Source organism: Gossypium hirsutum, chromosome D13 (genome assembly GCF_007990345.1).
Source record: "Gossypium hirsutum isolate 1008001.06 chromosome D13, Gossypium_hirsutum_v2.1, whole genome shotgun sequence".
Taxonomy (NCBI): Eukaryota; Viridiplantae; Streptophyta; class Magnoliopsida; order Malvales; family Malvaceae; genus Gossypium; species Gossypium hirsutum.
The window spans coordinates 49439824-49449860 of NC_053449.1; the positions used below are offsets into that span (position 1 = coordinate 49439824).

A 10037-nucleotide genomic window follows, 5' to 3' on the forward strand; every position below is an offset into this window, starting at 1 on the left:
AAATTATATGATTAATTTTTAAACAGATAAAAAATTTATTATACAAACATTCATACACAATGCCCTCTCTAATTTATTTTTACTTTAATTAGATTAGTTATAAAATAAACATCGATACAATGAGGGTTAAAAAGGTTCTTTTTTCTCTAAAAGATGAAGAAACTTTTTATATAATCTTGTTTTGAAAAGTTGAGAAACATTAACCCTATTCAAACACAACAATACAATAAGAACTTAGCAACCAATTAATACTAGAATTATACATAAATTTCATAAAATTTTGAGGAGATTTATAAAATATAACTTTAATATTTATAAAAAAAATAAATCCTAGAGAAGTTTCAATGGGGTGGTTTTTCTTTTCCAAAATTTTAATTATTTATTTATAAATAATTTAATTAAAAATAAATTAAGTTAGAAATGAAATTGTTGTGTGTATAATAACATTTTTATGCATTTAAAAAATAATGATATGCCTTTATTTTATTGGAGCCTAAAACTAAGATTATCATTCTAATATAAATTCGTCCCTCCTTAATAAATTTGTTTTTTAACTAAATATATTTTTTCAATATTATTGAGAAGTGCTAATAGTTTGTATATTTTAGGCCTTATACTTAGTATTTTGTTTGGTTCTTAAATGAAATCTTGCATATTAGCTTACGTTGCAAAATTTATATCTCATTTATGTTTATTTGAGTTTTTATTTAATTATGCTTGATTTTTATAGGATTTTAAGATTTGATGATTAATTGAATGTTTTGTGACTTGAATTAGGTATTTGGAAGCTTAAGGTCGAGTTTGAAGACCACTAGAAGCAAAAACGAGGAGTTAAAATAATGGAACGAATATTGAAAAGAAAATGAGTGACCTTGCCAAACCAAGCGCCACTGTCTGGTCCTAGTGTCCCAGCTCGTACGCCTTTCGATGCCCCCACATCAACATCATTGCTTTGATGCATTTTGTTTGCGTTTTGACCAAGCTTCAAGGGTATTTTGGTCCTTTAGGAGTTTTATAGCTTCAAGCAAGCTCATGTAACCTAATTTAGGTTATTTAAGCAATATAAATATGATTTGTTTAGAGGGAGTTTAGCTATTTTCTCACATTTAGCTATTTTATTGTTTATTGCATTCTTTAACTCTTTGGGGTTTCTAAACTCCCTTTTCTAATCAAAAGATTTATGAATCAAACAGAGATTTTACTTTTAACTAGAGTTTTTTTCTTATTGATTTTTCCAAATTTTAATTACTGCTCTCGTTAGTAAGTTTTTAATTTAAATTGTTTTAATTTTTCAAAAGCCCCCTCATATTTACTTTACTCTTTTTATTCAAGAAATAAAATTATCACCAATCTCTACGGATATGACCCTACTTGTTGCTATCTACTAATTTTTTATTTTCAAGTAGGTTTTTATTTTTGTAGGTCTCAACAGCTTAACAAAATTTGTTACCATTGTCAAGGATTAGTGTCGATAATTTGTTTTCTTATTTCTATTTTTAATTGTAGTTTTTATCTTTGTTCTTGTTTCGCTTTATGCCCCGATCTTCTCGTATAGATGAATTTTTGTATAATGCAGTGATTGAGCAAACTTCTAGGAAACTAAGAAGAGAGATCAGAATCAATTGAAACGTCTTATTTGCCGCTATTGAATCGAATACTAATAGTGATTCATTTATGTCATCTAGTGAAACTAAAATAAGTGAAATTGAAGAAGTTATGGATGATAATCGAGCCTTGAGAGAGTTGGCTACACCAAAATTGAACCATCAACCGCTTTGCATCCAATACCTTAAACTTGAGGTACCCTTTGAATTGAAATTTGGATTAATTCACTTACTTCTTACTTTTCATGGTTTGTAGAATGAAGATCCTCACAAGCACTTGAAGGAATTTCATGTGGTATGCTCCACTATGATACCCCACGGTGTAATCGAAGAACAAATCAAACTAAGAGTTTTTCCTTTCTCATTAGCAGATAAAACAAAGGATTGGATCTTGTATCTACCTCCCAGGTCTATAAACACATGGACCAAACTAGTGAGATTGTTTTTGGATAATTTTTTTCTACCTTATGTGCTACTACTATCAAGAAAGAGTTTGTTGTATCAAACAGAAGGACATGGAAAGCCTTCACTACACCAAAACAAACTTTTAGCGGCGTTTGGACAAAAACGTCACTAAAAATCGAGCATTAGTGGCGCCTTACGTAAAACGCCGCTAAAGATCGAGCATTAGCGGCGCTTCCAGGAAAGTGCCGTTAAAAATGAGCATTAGCGGAGTTTTTTGGAAAAACACCGTAAAAAACCAAAGCCCAACGGCATCATTTTCTACCTTTCAGATCTTTAGCGGCGTTTTTGAAGAAGCGCCGCTAATGCTCAGATCTTTAGCGGCGTTTTTGAAAAAGCGCCGCTAATGCTCAGATCTTTCGCGGCGTTTTCCATGAAGCGCCACTAATGCTCAGATCTTTAGCGGCGTTTTTGAAGAAGCGCCGCAAAAATATTTTATCTGCTATTTACTATTTAATTTATTTTTAATTGAATATTTGTTAAAAATGGATAAATTTGAAATAATGACACGTAAAAAAATTTTGAAATAAAAAAACATAGAAATATATTTGTTAAAAATGAAGAAATTAAAATACTATTATTTAAAATAATTTTAAAATATTTTGTGTACATGATTGATTGATTTTTAATTTATATATTAAATAATTTCAAATATAATTGTAAAAGATACGATAGTATTAATTTTAAAATATTTAATTTAATTATCATTATAGTTTAGGGTTTAATATTATGGTTTAGGGTATATATATGGTTAATTTAGGATTTAGGGCTGGTTTAAGATTTGCAATTTTAAGGTTTATAGATTATGGAATTAGGGATTATGGATTAGGAATTCTGATTTAAGGGTTGTGATTTAAGGTTTATGGGTTAGGGGTTAAGGTTTAAGGGTTAGAGGTCAAGAGTTAGGGATTTAGGGTTTATAGATTTGGTGTCAGGTTAGGTTTAGGGTTTAGATTAATTAGTGTGTTTTAATTTATATATTAAATAATGTTTAGGGGTTAGGGGTTAGGGATTCAGGGTCGGGTTAGGGTTTATGATTTAGATTAATTAGTGTTTTTTAATTTCTATATTAAATAAGGTTTAGAGGTTAGTGATTTGGGGTTTGAGGTTTGGGCTTAAGAGTTAGTGATTTAGGGTTTAGAGATTCGGGGTCGAGTTAGGGTTTAAGGTTTAGATTAATTAGTATTTTTTAATTTATATATTAAATAAGTTCTTATATAATTGTAAAAGAGAAATAATAAATTGTAAAGATTATTAGTTTAAAATTGATATGCAATATACAATAATTGAATATAAAAAATAGTAAAATATGCGAGCTTTGGCCGCGTTTATAGCCAAAACGCCGCTAATATGATTTAGAATTTTTCAAACCGGTGTCGTTTCATTACAAGAATTTAATTTATTAGAGGTGTTTCTTCTGTAAACGCCGGAAAAGGTAACATTAGCGGTGTTTATGACTAAAAAATATTTAATTTAAACCATTTGATATATTTAAATATTAGATTTAAAAAAATTAATAAATAAAAAAAAATGTAACAAATTGATACGGATAGGTAACTATCTATTTTGGATATATAGGACCAAATTATAATAAATAAAAATAAAATACAAAAACTAAAATCATTCCACATCGAACATCTAACAAAATAATTATATTTTAGTTAGGAAGAAATATCATTAATAAAAAGAAATATCTTTAATAAAATGGAGATTAGATCGGAAATGAACAATATAAAATCATAATTAACGTCTCAATCTTTAATAGAAATTTGATTTGTGAGAGATTAATTGCTTACATTGGATAATTCTAACTTAATAATTAATTACAACCATTTAATCATTTTTTTCTTATTAAAATATACGATATTTATTTTGAGAGTACTTGATTTTTCTTTATAAAAATTCAATTTATAAAAAATAATAATAAATGTTTTATAAAATCACTTAACTAATAATTTTTAACAGACAAAATAAAAGATTTTTAGCATAGCAAAACAGTGTCATTTTATTCTAAATGAAATAATTTTTTGCGGCGTTTTTCTTTAAAACGCCGCAAAAGGTAAGCAATAGCGGCGTTTTTATAAAAAACGCCACAAAAAATAATTTTACTTTAAAAATAGCCATTTTATATACAAAACATTTAGCGGTGTTTTTATAAAAAAACGCCACAAAAAATAATTTTACTTTAAAAAATAGCCATTTTATATAGCAAAACATTTAGCGGCGTTTTTTATAAAAACGCCGCAAAATGGTAAGCAATAGCGGCGTTTTTATAAAAACGCCATAAAAAAAATTTTACTTTAAAAAATAGCCATTTTATATAGCAAAACATTTAGCGGCGTTTTTATAAAAACGCCGCCAAAGGTAAGCAATAGCGACATTTTTATAAAAACGCCACAAAAAATTAATTTTACTTTAAAAATAGCCATTTTATATAGCAAAACATTTAGCAGAGTTTTTATAAAAAACGCCGCAAAAGGTAAGCAATAGCAGCGTTTTAGTAAAAAACGCCACAAAAAATAATTTTACTTTAAAAAATAGTCATTTTATATAGCAAAAACTTTAGCGGCGTTTTTATAAAAAACGCCACAAAAAATAATTTTACTTTAAAAAATAGTCATTTTATATAGCAAAACCTTTAGCGGCGTTTTTTATAAAAACGCCACAAAAAATAAAACAAAAGGTTTAGCGGCGTTTTTATAAAAAAACCACAAAAATTATTTTATAAAAAATAGCTTCATTTTATAAAATCCCCTCCCCCCTCCCCAAAATCCCCAACTTTCCCTCCTAAAATCCCTAATTTCCCCTCTTGAAACCCCCAACTTTACAAACATACCGTCCTTTAAAAATTTTAAATCCATGCCCATTGCTATCTTTTCTTCCTCAACCCCAATTCTTAAACGCCCAAATTTGGAAAGCAATTTTTTCTTGCTCTGCCTCCATGAAGCAGCCAAGAGAAGTGCAAAAGCGGCTGTCTCATCTATTCTTCCATCTAAGTTATTTGGGAAGAAAGAAGATGAACTGACTCAACTGTGGCAAATGAAAACGGTAAAGTGTCGGATGAATATGAGACTGAAGGGTCTATTGAGGAAGCTACCTTTATGGAGTCAGTTTCAGATTCGAATCCTATTGATGAAAAGCTACCATTCTGATAGGAGGAAGTAGCTCCGTTGTTTTGAAGGATAAGGTAATATCATATATGTTCATTTACGGTCTCAATTTTATCAGCTTGTCTATCTGTAATTAGGGGATTAAAGAAAATTAGGTTCTAGAGTCACTCTGATTTCTAAATATTGATGGCCATACTGGTTGAATAATTGTTGATAGAAAGATCAGAGAGAAGCAATTAAGACTTGTCATTCAAAATTATATGATGATATGAATGTAATGAATGATTATGAAGGATTTGCAGATCAATTTTCTTCCCAGCTAAGTGGAAGTTTTAGCAGTAGAATGACTACGCCGCATACAAACAAGAAGAACTAGTTATATTCTTATGTTTTCCATGTGTTTGTTTTAATGCCTATTTGGTATTTCATATATATATGTTTTGTTGGCTTTGAAGGTACGAAGATCCTCATCATGGTGAGGGGAAAAGCACAAATGAGGCGCATAGAGAACAATACGAGCAGGCAAGTTACATTCTCAAAGCGACGAAATGGGCTACTTAAAATTCTTTAACAAATCAAATGCTTACTCTTTATCACTTTCCAGAAAGTCTGAGCCAATGCACAATGGAAAAAGGTGTTTGGGCAGCTGCACATTTCTGACAAAAGCAGCAAAAATGATCTGCACCAGGCAATTGTAAGTTCGTTCTACTTGATATAAATAGTAATGATGGAAGCTTGCTTGACCATGGTTGATATAAATAGTAATGATGTGTATCCTAGCAGTGAATGTACCATGGTTGTGCATGCCAATTACTTGTCTAGTTCTTGCACTTTATTTGTTCTATGTTTTTTGGCCGTCATGTCATGTGTCCATCTAATATAGCTATGATAGATTTTAAAGCCTGGGAAGTATGAAGTTTTGGTATGCTATGGTCTGCATTATTTTCCTTTTGCTTATTTGGACTTTGAATGTACATTTCTGGTAACTTTTGTTTATGATTTATCAGGATAAGAAAAGAATATTTTATTTTGCCAAGAAAATTGGTAGCCATATGTGGTTGGATTGATAAAAAGGTCATAGTCACAGATTGACATAAACCTAAAATATATCATTTCATTGCGTCTTATTCAAGGCATGTATTTATTTATTTATTTTTGCTCCAATTTAAACGTGCTTAATTATCTTTTTATTCAAAAGTTATTACATTTTGATGTGACATTATTACTTTTTTTATTTTATAATTAAATAAAGTTTAATGTTTAAAGTCCAATCACGTTTTCAATTCTGACCATTCATTCACCATATTAAAGATTATGATTAGAGTCATCTCTTTGGTCGCATGGCCATCCATTTTATTCTTGGAAAGGTATTTTTCGGATAAATAATTATTGAGTAATTAAAATGTGTAAATTTTTAAAGTGGAATGATTAAAATATAATTTTATATAAAACTTAGAGACTGTTGGTATAATTTACCTAAATTATTTATATATATAATTATTTATTTTATAGCTTTAAAGTTCACACAAAAAATATATATATTGTATATTAGATTTTGACACGCTCATAATATAGGTGAAAACAATTATACAATAAATGTATAAAATTTTGATTAAAAAAAGATTCTGATGTGGTATTTTCTTGGTATTCCGTTGTTTTAATCCAAGTCATGTGAGTTTTTTCTTTGTCAAATGCTTGCAGCTTGTGGTTTGAGTTTTTTCATTTTATCTGCATACCTTTCATCTCATCTTATTTCTATATACAGCGATGACATATTAAATGCTTATTAGTAAAAATCCACAAGATCATACATACAGGTGCTTACAAGAATAAATAGCTTTATTTGTGACATTCTTAGGGCTGTTACCAATGTTCCATTAATTTATTATGTTGATTCCAGGCATTAGGGATCAATAATTTTATTTTAAGATGATGCGAAGGGGGTGCTATCATCATAAATCTCCCATCATTATGACTTTTAAGTTTAATGAATGGCATATTATCATTATGATATTAGCAATATATGCATAGTGAACAGTATTGCAGGCTTTGTCTTTGGTTATATTCCTTTTTTATGAAGAGAGGCTTGAATTTTATGTTTAACTTTTAACCTGTATTTTGTCCTTGTTCTGTTTCCTGACGATCAGGCAGCTAATGGCTGTGATATTGAGCATGTTGCGTATGATTTTTTCACACAAGTGTTTGTATTATATGAAGAAGAAATAGCGGTAATTGTACTACTCAGATCAGCTATTGTTGAAGTCTGTTATGCCTTTCTAATTTGTGTAGAGTTTCATGAATGTTTATTGATCATAGGACTCTAAAGCCCAAGTGACTGCAATTCATATGATAATTGGGACTCTCCAGAGGATGAATGTATTTGGTGTTGAGAACAGAGATACTTTGACACACAAAGCCACAGGAGTAATATTGCTTCCTCTTCTCTGATTCATTGTACTTCATTGAACTGTTTATACAAAACTTACATATGTGTTACTTTGGTCAGTATTCAGCTTGGCTATTGAAGAAGGCTAATCAGTGTAGAGCTGTTTATGCATGTTCCCATCTATTTTGGGTTGATGATCAGGATGGCATAAAGGACGGCGAGAGGTCTGGCCTCAAAACTTGTCCTTTGGTTTAGATTTTTTTTCATGTAAACATTAAATTCATTCTAACAATAAGAAACTGAAAAACTTTGCGGGAGAGGTTGCAGGGTCCTCTAACAATAAGCAAATCACCAGTTCTGCAATCCAAGGGCTGATAGAATTAATTAATACTGAGATGCAAAGTGATTCCACAAACCCTGATAGTGTGGCGGATGCTTTCCTTGCCAGCACCTTGCGTTACATTCAGTTCCAAAAACAAAAAGGCGGTGTAGTGGGTGAGAAATTCGATTCCGTTAAACTGTAAATTGTTGAGTCATGTAAAGAAGTAATGCATGGCAGTTAGAGATGTAAATAGGCGTTTATTCTGAATTTGGATTTCATATTTGCTTGATTATATCTTTTATTAAACTGTAAATTATTGAGTCATGTAAATTGTATTATTTCTTTTATTACCAAGATTTACTTGATTAAGAAAATGCATTGTATTTTTTATTACCTTGCAATGTGTATAATTATAGGCTTGTTCAACTAGTCAGTTTGTTGCTCATATGTATTATTTATTTTAGTTTTGATTCTAAATTTTTATTTTTACTTTAATATTTACGATAACTTGAGTTCTAACTTTTGGATTTTAATTGTGTTATTAATTTATTATTTTAAATTCTAAAACTAAATTCATTAATTTTTATATTTAATTTTAAAGTTAAAATTTTCATAGAAAATTTAATTTAAATAATATTTTTATCCTTAAAAGTATATTTAAAGTTCAAATTTAAAAAATAAAATAAAATATTTATCATAAAAATAAATGTTATTTGATTAAATATATATTTTTAAAGGTTATGGTTTTTAGCGGCGTTTTTGTGAGAAGCGCTGCTAAAGGTCATGGTCTTTAGCGACGTTTGTGATAAAAGCGCCGCTAAAGGTCATGGACTTTAGCAGCGTTTGTGGGAAAAGCGCCGCTAAAGGTTATGGTTTTTAGCGGCGTTTGTGGGAAAAAGCACCGCTAAATGTCTTGGTCTTTAGCGGCGTTTTTGGGAAAAGCGCCGCTAAAGATATTAGTCTTTAGCGGCGTTTGTGGGAGTAGCGCCGCTAAAGATATTGGTCTTTAGCGGCGTTTGTGGTAAAAGCGCCGCTAAAGGTCTTGGTCTTTAGCGGCGTTTTTTCTAAAAACGCAGCTAAAGTTAGAGACGCGTTCTTTAGCGGCGTTTTTTTCGGCGCTTCTCAAAGTGCCGCTAAAGGCCTAAAAAAGCGCCGCTAAAAGCCTATTTTGGTGTAGTGCTTCATGAATATTGAGAGTGATTTAAATAGTTGAGTGCAAGTTGCCCGCAAACTCATCCAATATTTCTATGAAGGATTATTATCGATGGTGCAAAAGATGATAGATGTCACGAATAAAGGAGTCATAGTGAATAAAAATCCTCACAAGTCTAAGGAATTAATTTCAATAATGGTTGCTAAATTTCAACAATTTAGGTTTTGACAATATATGTTGAGATGAATGAATGAGGTAAATTCATCTTTTATTAAAAATCCTCTTGATAGGCTAACTTCACTCATTAAACATATGATATTAGAAAATCTACATGTTCATATGCACTATTTATGACCATAAAACTGATTCATGCCCTACACTTTTGAAAATACAAATAAGCACGCTACTACAAACAGAGAATTTCCTTGGCCGCCACAAAAGAGATACGACCCATATTTGAATAACTATAATCCAAGATAGAGAGATCATTTGAATTCTAGTTATGGGACAAAATTGTAAGGTTATCAAAATTCTCAATTGAGGCCATCAGTTCCAATGCAATCGATGTCTTCTAAGCAATGTATATCTATTGAATATCTTGTTCAATCACTTGATACTAATGTTCAAAAGATCCAACATGAGACATTACTATTTCAAAATGAGACAAGGCCAAACATTCAACAGTTTCAACAAGAGACAAGGTTAAGTATTTAGAACTTAGAAAATCATAATGGAAACCTAGAAAATGATAATAGAAACCTGGAAAATCAAGTTAGCAACTCGCAACCTTGTTTAGTATAATGGAATCTCAAGGTAAATTGCCATTTCAAACTATTGTCAATTTAAAACAAAATATTAGTGCTATTACTTTGAGAAGTGGCAAGGAACTTAAGTGTAACACCCCAAACCCGGTCTAAATGTTATGACCGAATCTGGCGATGTCACATTGTAACACCCCTTACCCGTATTCGATGTCAGAATAGGGTACAAGGCATTACTA

General features: G+C 30.3%; 1 long non-coding RNA gene across 1 annotated transcript; it reads left to right on the plus strand.

The window, feature by feature from the left end:
- Positions 1–5782: 5782 nt before the first annotated feature.
- On the plus strand, positions 5783–8253 carry LOC107918652 (uncharacterized). The gene is made up of 5 exons (XR_001690189.2): positions 5783–5870; positions 7324–7404; positions 7493–7600; positions 7683–7786; positions 7890–8253. It is a non-coding gene; the product is annotated as an uncharacterized lncRNA (long non-coding RNA).
- Positions 8254–10037: the final 1784 nt, after the last annotated feature.